A 10,254-nucleotide genomic window follows, 5' to 3' on the forward strand; every position below is an offset into this window, starting at 1 on the left:
GTTATATTTCTATAGGACAGGAAGGCTGCTGTGCACAAATGTAACAGTTAAATGTACATTTCTGTTATTTGTGAGTTTCCATCTATGTAAACAACAGATGTGTGATTTTCGATGATTTATCACAATTACATGCTGTATTATCAAAAACAGATTGGAAGTAATAGCCAACTTGATCCCATTTGGTTGCTGTCAGACTGATATCAGGCTGACTGTCTCTTATGGCAACATTTAAAATAACAGTCTCATTTTGCAGCAAAAAAAAAAAAAATGACTGAAGTGAGATCGTTTTTTGTTTTTTTTTAAACCATCAAAGGCAGAACAAAATGCAGTGGCCAATTTTGATTGGAAATCAAACCCTACGTGGAGATTTAATTCCAAATCCTAGCAAATCCTGTTAGATTTGGACAAAATCTACCTCCAGTGAGATATATGTGTGCAGCGCAGCATGCGTCAGGAACAGCTTAGTGACATTAAAAATGTGAATGTCAAGGACAAAGACCTAGTTAACATTTTGCCTAATCACATGTTTGCTATTTCCCTTAACATGGATTTTAACATTAGAATGCATTGTTGGGGGCAAGCAACACGCCCTTTAATTAATGTTGAATAACTTCTCTTCATTGCTGATTCTCCGTACAGAGAGCACTGAATAAAAGACAAGCTGGATGAATATGACGGTTATCACTCGGGGCTCTCCTGTATGACTTCGCACTGTATCTGCTCAAATCCCTGAAAATAGATTCCCTCTTTTTTGACGAGAAAAGTGTTTACACCAACAAAATGCTCTCCAGAGACCTCACTCGACCTAAATGTATTTCACTTCTGCTCGTCACCACTTTGATTACTGTGACAATGAAACCTTCCCACCGCTGTGCTGCTCCCAGTGAAAAAACAGCTGAAATAGCAACATCATTTAGGTACCGAGGTTAGACGAGTGCAAAGAACAAGCGGCAGAGTATAGTGAAGGTGTGTGTACGTGATTATATGGACTTCTGAATCTTGACAGGAACACCCGCAGTTTACATCGGACACCTGCCTGCAGAAACATTAAGTCCGATGAGACGGAGCCACCTTTGTCCCTTGCACTGCCTATCAGCGGGGACGTCTGCGTGATTAAAGCCATGTGTCTTCAGTGTGTGACTTATTAAAGTGCAGTGCAATTAACCACCCTGTCCCCTGGCTGACCAACTCCTGCACTCTTCCATGAATGATGCTCAGCAGGCATGACTGACTAGCACAAGTTAGCTCACCTCCACTCTGTGGACCCCCTGCCGCTTTCAGGACCTTCTTAGTGCTAAATTTATCACAATGCTCTGTTTCCGCTAGCTTGTGTGAATTTACATAATCAAAAGCAGTCAACAAAAACAATGGCATCGCAGCCTTATCTGAGGCAGCGTTAGAGAACGCCGATCAGTCACGAGCTTCAGCCTGTAACATGTCTTTGCACAATCAGCCTATTATCACAACTTCAAGCGGAGGGCTCGTATACAACTTTTATGAGAATTCTTCCAGCCGCTCAATCTGTTTTGTAATAACTACTGAAGGATTCCCGCAGCAGCCTAATCTGAAGTGATCTAAAGGTTACAGCAGTAACCACGCAGCACAGAGTGCCAATGAGATAAGCCCCACTGCTGGCCACCTCTATCTCTTGCTGGGGGCTGTGAGTCATTAGGAGTCAGGCCTCATTACAGAGGCCACAGTGTGGCACACTGTACGCTCTGGTTCCCCTGGTTTCAGCCAAATACCTGAGTGTTAAGAGGCCAGAAAGAGATGGTTTCTCTGCAGGTACAACAAAACTACAAAAACTAGGTTCTAAAATCTGCTTATGAGTTGTATATTTGTATGTATATTTCAAAGCTTTATGAGTGTTCTAATGAGAACCAATAGTAACTATAATCTGAGGGTACTGGTGCTTTATTTTTGAGCATTTGCTACTTTATAATCAATTATATTCAAAGTTAAATTATTATAAATACTTTTGGTAGCACGTTATAATAATGTCACACTATTAAGCATTATTAAGGTATTAGTAAGTGCTTAATTCATCATTTATATAGCATTACTCCTCCTTAGTGTGCTATTTATAAATACAGATATATTATTAAGACTATGATTGGCATCAGAGTGTGACATTATTAATATATAAAGTGCTACAGGTAGTAGTTACTTTGCTGACTAAATTTGTGACATCTTTATGTTTTCTACATATTTTTTGTCTGTGACCTAAATTGCTATAGATTTAACAGTTTTTTATTTCAAACTTGCCTCCGCCTCAAATCATGAGACTAAAATACTGTTTCCCGTATCATATACCTATTAATAATATCAAATAATATTAGTATAATAACAGTTTTGCTTCCAACAGGACCAACATAATGAGTGCTTATGTTTAAGAATAGTTTCCTAATAACAGGAGTGACTTGATTGCACGTTTGAATGCTGGTGATTTTTACATTTTTGTATTTTTACTTACGTATTTTTTTTTGTTTGTTTTTTTTGTTGCTTCACATTACTTGTTCTGTTCCTCTCTATACACAAATCACTTTAAAGAGACTAAGTGCATGCACTAGCATGGCAAGAGTACTGAAGTCATAAAGCCCGAGAGAGTGTTTGTCGCTGCATTTATGGGAATCTCAGTAATGCTGACAGGATGAAGTGGAGCCAAGGCAGCAATGCCTTATACCTGATCTCTCTCTCTAGGGTACTTCTCTATTTATTACACTTCAGTGATTAGGAATGCCAGCTTGACATGATCCAGCCAAGGATTAATTTCACAATCTCTCAATCTCAGGCTGGATACTCGCCATAATACTGCTTAGTTATGGTTATGGACATTAGCAGTTCAACTCATTTCTGAGGACAGAGGGCATACTGTGTTCAGATTATTTTATACAGGCCAGAAAAGAATAGTTCCCCCTGCTTTAGCTATAGGCATTTGAATAAGATTTTTCAATCAGTGAATGAAGATGGACAGGAAGACAGACGCGCAATATTCCTATTATTAATATGCATTAATATGTATGTAGTTTCCCACGAAAAACTGCTGCTTCTTGCTGCCGCAGCACCTCACTGTACATTGTGCCTCTGGCGAAGTAGTGTATTTAAAAAACAAAAGATAGACAAAAGCAGCCATTTTATTTTCAGCGGACTTTATCTTAAAAATTGGCACAATCAGTCTTATTGAGATTAGCCTGATTCGCATCCTCAAATGAGTTTTTTGTTTCTCACTTTATTTCAGACTTTTTTTATTATTTCAAATCCACACGTAGATAAGGAAAATAACAAATTATCTGTCCAAACATTATTTCAGCCTAAGTTTAAAGAGGTACTGTAGTATATTTGTGCTTCCACAAAGCACAACAGGTTGGGAGAAAGAGCCATAAGTGAGGATAACTATACATATACTCCTTAGTATGGATCAAAAGCCCTTCCCTTTAGTGCTGGCATTTACTACTACCCCTCCCACATCTTGCAGACTTGACATCCTGGGTTTGCAGTGCAGTTCTTCTCTTAAATATGTGACTTTCAACCCCAACGTGATGTTGCTTGTGTTATTGTTTTAGTTTAAAAAAAAATGATTAAAAATTGTTATGTGCAAAGTAGCTTCTCCAGTTTAACGATTTTCAGTAATTACATTAATTGCTATTAATTATTTAATTGGACTGTTAAACTTTCATTTTCAACTTGTTAGTGTTTGTTATGGTTGAAACTTGTTTTTGTTCCAGATTTTTGATCAGAAAAGTCCAATCAAGTGATTTGAATTCCGAATTTTAATGCAGTTATTCAAGCTGAGAAATTCAATTGTATGGCAGCAAATATTTTAGCCTATAGAAAACACACAATCTGAAGAGCTCATCTTGGGGTAAGTATCTGACACGCTAAATGACTGTAATGAAAGAACCATTAGCCGCAGGAGGACAGTTTAAATATATCAATATATGCATTTATTCTGGTATTGAATAGATAATGAGAGCTTAGTTACGTTGCCTTACGTCAAGCCTTCATGCCAAGGGGCTCTACAAACTATTAATAAGCTCAAAACAATTACCTGGAAGTGTTGCCGAAGCCATGGGAATTACTGGGAAAGAGAGAGGAAAAATTTAAACATCCTCTGCTTTTAAAGTCTCATGTAGCAACAACAACATCCACGAATGTGATTTCACTTTGGCTGGTGAAGCACCTGGGAAAATGCTGTGCGTCGTTTAACAGAAGCTTAATTCTGCCCACATGGTTTATTCATGTGGCGACTGCTGATATCATGGTTCTCATAAATCACGCAGTGCGGAATGCTGGACGTCCATGCGCTCAGGCAGGGCTCACTAATCTCAACACCATCTTTCATCTGAATAACCTTGCCTTACCGCAGGGCATGCCAACACCAGACTCAGCCCGTTGGAGGGAGCCTGTCCTCATACTTTTATTTCTTTCACTCTAGGCACAAAGATTTTTCGCAGCCTGTCGGAGCAGACAAACACTGCCCTGTGTACTCCCATCCCACTTTCAACCACGGGCAATAATGAGAAATTGCTTTATAGACATCAGAGAAACTAATCTAGTCTAACGTTGGCTTTATGAATCTAAAATCAGACTCACAAGGGAGGAGAGCAGCACAGTCACTCCAGCCATCTGTTCAGAAGTGGTTCAAAGAAAGAGCAGAAAATGTGAAACTAATGTGAGTAAACATAATCATCACATCTCACTAATAAATCAAGAAACCCCTGTCTGTCTGTCCTTCACATATTTCACCAAATGATCTACATCATATTTAGCGGGTGTACTGCTGGGAGCAGGAGTAGGAGCACTGCAAGAGCTTGAGGTCATGTAGATGAGCTGTGGTCTGACCTTAGGGTTTAGCCACCTCTGACCTGACGCATGATGTCACAGGTGACACAAGTTTAAACCATTCACAAACATGCTCCTGAAAGTGGACCCCACTTCCATAGAGGATGAATGCAGGAAGGGTCTCGCTGGCTCCAGCAGGTTTAAATTTGCCCATAATTTTATGTGACAAATGATGCGTTCAGTGGGAATAGGCCATTATGGTTGATATGTGACCGCACAGATTATGCCACACTCCTCTGTGGCCTCATAACAATGTCACAGTTCAGATAACATGGTTAGTTGGAATAAACTTCCAATGAGTGTGATATCTAACTTTGCTGATGCAAAGATACCTGAAGGCTGTAGAAGGCTGACACTGCACAACCCAGTGCGCAGGTTTTTGCCCAAAACCTTCTTAGCTATGAGACAGTGCTAACCACTGCACCACTGAGCAAAGCACTGGTGACTATCAGATCGAGGACTCTCTATTCATCGATTTGCTGGCTGTATTGCTAGAAACCAAAGCAAGTACATTGCTGAGTTTAGGGACCGTTTTTTGATAAGTGCTTTGATTTTGGCTATGTGCTCCTGTTCTCCGGATTTTTAGGCAGACGTAGCACTTAAAGGCCCGTGAATAAGAAATCTATGGGAGACAGCGGCTTTCCACTGCTCCCTACAAAGAGCCAATCACCTGCTTTATAATGAAAACACACACAGATGAGGTTGAGGATCGTTTTAGCTGTGTGGTGGCAGGTGTGTCTATTTATTATAGTAAAGATATGGGTAAATGAACTATTTTTTTATTGGCTTAATGCTTTGCTCTGCTTGGATGATCATGTTGGCACTCTATGTTGGGCTGTAAATGAGGCAGTAATGCCGTGAAACTCTGCATGCATAGTAATAATAGAACCTGCTGAAAAAAATTTGACTGGTGATTGTATATGAGGTTTTTTTATATCTCATTGACCCATCTATTGCAGTTATGGCTCTAGCCTCACTAAATTGGGAGACTTGGGTGGCTTAGTCTTGTAAAAGATTGCTTGAAGGCATTACAGGGATAGCTGCTGAGTGGCAGGGACAGCTTCTAGAAGGTTAGAGTCATCACGTCGCCTCTGATACTAAGCATAATTGTCACATGCAAATGTATGGCATGATGCGACAATGTGATTGCATCGTAGGGTCTTTTGCTTGATTTGTGACCGCACAGATGATGTGACATTCTTCATAATGATGTCCTCAATTCGGATAACACAGTTTCTAAATAAATCTCCACTGATTATGACATCTGCCTCTGCTGACGCTAAAATGTCTCTGACAGCAGGCACTGCACTAATATAGATAATGGAGTACAGCGTATAGCAATTACAACGTCGTTTTTCTTGTGCTTATTCTAATGTCAAACTTTTTTTTTTTTTGGTAATTAATCATGTTTGGGTTCCTCACATAACAGGCATGGCACATACAGTCATAAACATGTCACCAATTACAAGCTTTAGGCAAGAAAACTAATTAGTGAAACAACATCACTTAATGAAGCAAAATAACAATGTGCCTGATGTCACATAGCTTTGCCTGCTGCTCAGAATAGTTTCTGTGTTTCGCCCTATGCTTTTAATAACAAACCCTAGGCATCATACTGACAGCCAAATGTTTTGCAGTGCCCTCTGCACCACGTCTGTTCTCTCTTCACAGCCTGGGCATGGCCTCCTGCCGCCACCAGGAGGAAGCACCAGTCATTCCTATATGCACCAGTAAAGCTTTCCTACACCACACAGACAATTAGCCAGCCTGTGACTGATTGCACGTAATGAGATCTATTGGAGAACAGTTGGACATCTTTGGGCAAATTAATGTGTGAATATTAGCCTGTTGAACCGTCTGCTCTCTCACCAGGATCATTCTCCAGTGGAGAACAAAACTGAACCACTGTAATATTCAGCTGCTCTCTGCCTGGCGGCCCAGCCAAGCCATGTGTTCATTTCTGTATTTTAGTTGTACAGCTACAGTGCTGTGGACAAATTAAGCAAAGGTATAGTGTGGACAGAAACACAAATAAAAGGAGGTGGATCGAAGGAGGCAGAAAAGTCAAGTAAAGTCTAGCTGAGCATCTCACCATGAAATGCTGAAACAACAGTGCGGCTGCCAGGGCAATTTTACACCCCAATAGTTTCACACCTCAGCCACCAACCCCTTCCAACTCTGAACCTTGTGTCTTCTTTGTGTCTTCATTTATTTTGTGTCAGTGTCCAAGATGTGAGAAGCCAAGCAGTGAGAAACTCGTCCCAAATGTCGCAGGGTATGTGGTGTGTGAAGCAGACGCGGGGAGCAAGGAAGAGAAAAGCCACTGCGCGTGGATGCACTTTGCTTTCTGTGCAGACAATCCTCTGAGATATCAGAGGACTTTACATTACACTTGGGAAAACATATCATTTTATACTGATGCATGCAATGCAGTAGAGAGACTACTCAAACCCTTTACTTACAAGCAAGCAAAAGTTCAGAATACAAATGGCTACTTCAATGAAGTAATGTACTGTCAAACAATTGACTCAGAGTTCAAGTGAATTAAAAAGAAGCAGCTCTGAAGTGACTTTATCTTATGGTACGAACAAATTATTAATGCTGAATTATCAAACATCACTTTACCACTGTAACACCTCATAGTCCAGGTAATTACTTCTCAACTTAGTGGCTGTAACAGCTACAAAGGATTAAAAAAAAACTGAGATGAGTGGCAGGATATGTTCAAAATTGTTATCGAACAATCATTCATCAAAGCACTCTTGATGACTTTAGAAGGATGGCATCTGGACAAAAATGACCTTCCTCTTTTTTGCAACAATATTTTTTTTAAAAATTGTGTAGTTGTGCTCTTTTCTCTGTACGTTTTATTGGACTATTTTTTGTTTGAGTGGGTAAATCGGTTGCTTTTTTCTGTTTCGTAACTGAAATAATCCTGTAATTTACTTACGCTTTACCAATACCTGACATTTTGAGTAAAAGCATCTTAAAAAATAAGTAATAATGCATAAATGTGTTTTATTTCTTTTTTTTGCAATTCTATTATCTTTGATTTGCTGTGAAATGAGAAACAGCTATGAACAGCCACTGAAATGAAGTGATGAATTTCGAGGGGGAATCTCCCCTAAGTGGATGTGCTAATAATTTAGGTATTTGAAATTTTGATAATCGAGCACTAGTTTCTAAATGGTAGCTCATCAAAAAAAATGGCAGAATTATTAAAGTTGCTGTCAGAATAATGTACCTGAAAACTGACTTACATGTGTGTACTTGAGTGACTTGAGTGAATCACCAGCTTACTTAGAAGCATTAGTTAGCCTACTCTAACTAATGCTTCTTTTCCAAAAAATAAAAAATCAGAATAAAACATCAACTCTTTCTATTAAAAGCTACACCTCCTACTTCCCTCTCAGTGGTGTGCTCTCTCCGATAGTGCAGCACGTTGACCTTCTGGATCACTAGTCAATGACTGAATGAAGAATGACTTACCATCATGATTATTAAATCTGAAAATGCGCTACCGGTGCACAAAGGATCCAAACCAGGTGATCTCCATTTGGTGAAATGAGAGCTCCATCAACTTGATTTGCACGATGTACGCCCAATTTTTGCCGTCATGACCTTTTAAATGTCCTTGAAACCACTTGAGCAAAATGTGCCTACTTAGACTGAATACATTAAAAAAAATGAACAAAAGAGAGGCGTTTGTGTGGCTGTGTTCAGCCTGCATAATGAACACATGAGGACGCCTGTTTTAATCATATGTTAAATAAAGCCAAAATGCAACAAATCCATAAAATCCAATGCATACACAAAGCCAATGAAAGTCATTAGAAATTTGTTTGAATAATAACTGGGAAACAGAATATAACCACTAGGCTGAGAAAACAATGCACTAAAATGTATTCAGTATAAATCATCTGATTCATGAGATGCTCGCACTGTTAAAGCTCATCCTGCGGTGTAGAACTCGACAATATAATTGTGTCGTATATTACAGCTGTGGTCAACCAACATGAGCTTTTCTGCCTGCAATGCAGATGTGTCCGCATTCATAGGCCAACCAATTAATCGGTCTGTCACTAAAGTCTGTAAATATCATAGTGCAGTGAAATGTAGAAATAGTGCACAGGTTGCAAAACAATATAGCAACATATACTTACTGTTTTATGAACTGCAAACCTGTTCATTTTTAATTTATGACATCTGTCAAGGAAAATAGCATGTCTCCATGACCTGAGTGAAATAAAAACAACATAAGGTTGTTAAATTGCAGTTTTCCGTGCCATCTCAACCCAGACCGCTTTGTGTTGTATATAAAAATGCTCCTAAAATCTATAAAAACCTAATAAAAAATGATCATTGTTGTAAATGGAAGCTACATCTCCCTTACGTGCTTCTTTCAGCCTCTATTCCATTATGCTTTCCATTATAACATGGTTGCGGTGGGCAGGGATGCCTGATGCTGGTGCTAGGGGTGCCAAGTGTTTGTGCACTGACCTTCTGCTCCCTGGACAGGTCTGAGTGCAAAAGCATCACCAGTAAGGGGCCAAAGGAGATGGGACACTCAGCTGGCTGGTGCATTATTCATGAGTCACCCCTGTTGAGTGGGCTGTTATTCAGCATCCAAATCCCAGATGTGGTTCAATCTGTGCTCCATTCAGTGTCCTGACTGCTGGCCATTGATCACAGGCAAGGTACGCGGTGCTGAATAAGCGCTGGGGCTTTATGTTACAGGGCTCAAAGCGTCTCACTGATAACACAAAGATCCATCACTAGACATTGGAAAGGCTCCAAAGTATTCTCACTGGAACTGATCAGACAAGCCGAGAGGAGATGCAGCTAAAACATTTGCTACGACGGTGCACAGCATGTGGCAGTGATGTGACAGCAATATGTTGTATGTCAGGTGTCATACATTTACATATTTTTTGGTTTTTAAATAAAAAAATAAGCTTATATTTACTTATTCAGAAACATACACTCTGACGCACATCCCTGTCAACAGACAGAGAAAAAAAATAGTGCGACGAGGTCCCTGTGTGAAAGGTGCCAGAGGCAAAATATCACCCTCTAATAGGCATCATACTACTAATGGACAGTTGAGCACAGTGAATCATTTGTCTGCTTTAATCATCAATCACATAAGGGCAGCTAAATGTGGCATGACCACAACTCTGTCTGCATTTGTCAGGATGATGATCATAAGCCATTGATCATGTTGCTGAATTACTGCACAATATAAAACGTGAATAATAATTTCCATTTCACTTTGCCTACTGAGACACAACACTACAATTCTTTGATGTGAGTGATAAATTGTGGTTGTTTGTCAAATTTGTGACTCAGACCCGATTTGTTTGGTTGAGGAAACAATGCAAAAATAACAACATTAAATATGCTGGGGAACAT

This window comes from Diplotaxodon limnothrissa, linkage group LG7, assembly GCF_057381915.1.
Source record: "Diplotaxodon limnothrissa isolate DT_005_m linkage group LG7, D_limnothrissa_male_GT1.1, whole genome shotgun sequence".
In the NCBI taxonomy this organism is placed as follows: Eukaryota; Metazoa; Chordata; class Actinopteri; order Cichliformes; family Cichlidae; genus Diplotaxodon; species Diplotaxodon limnothrissa.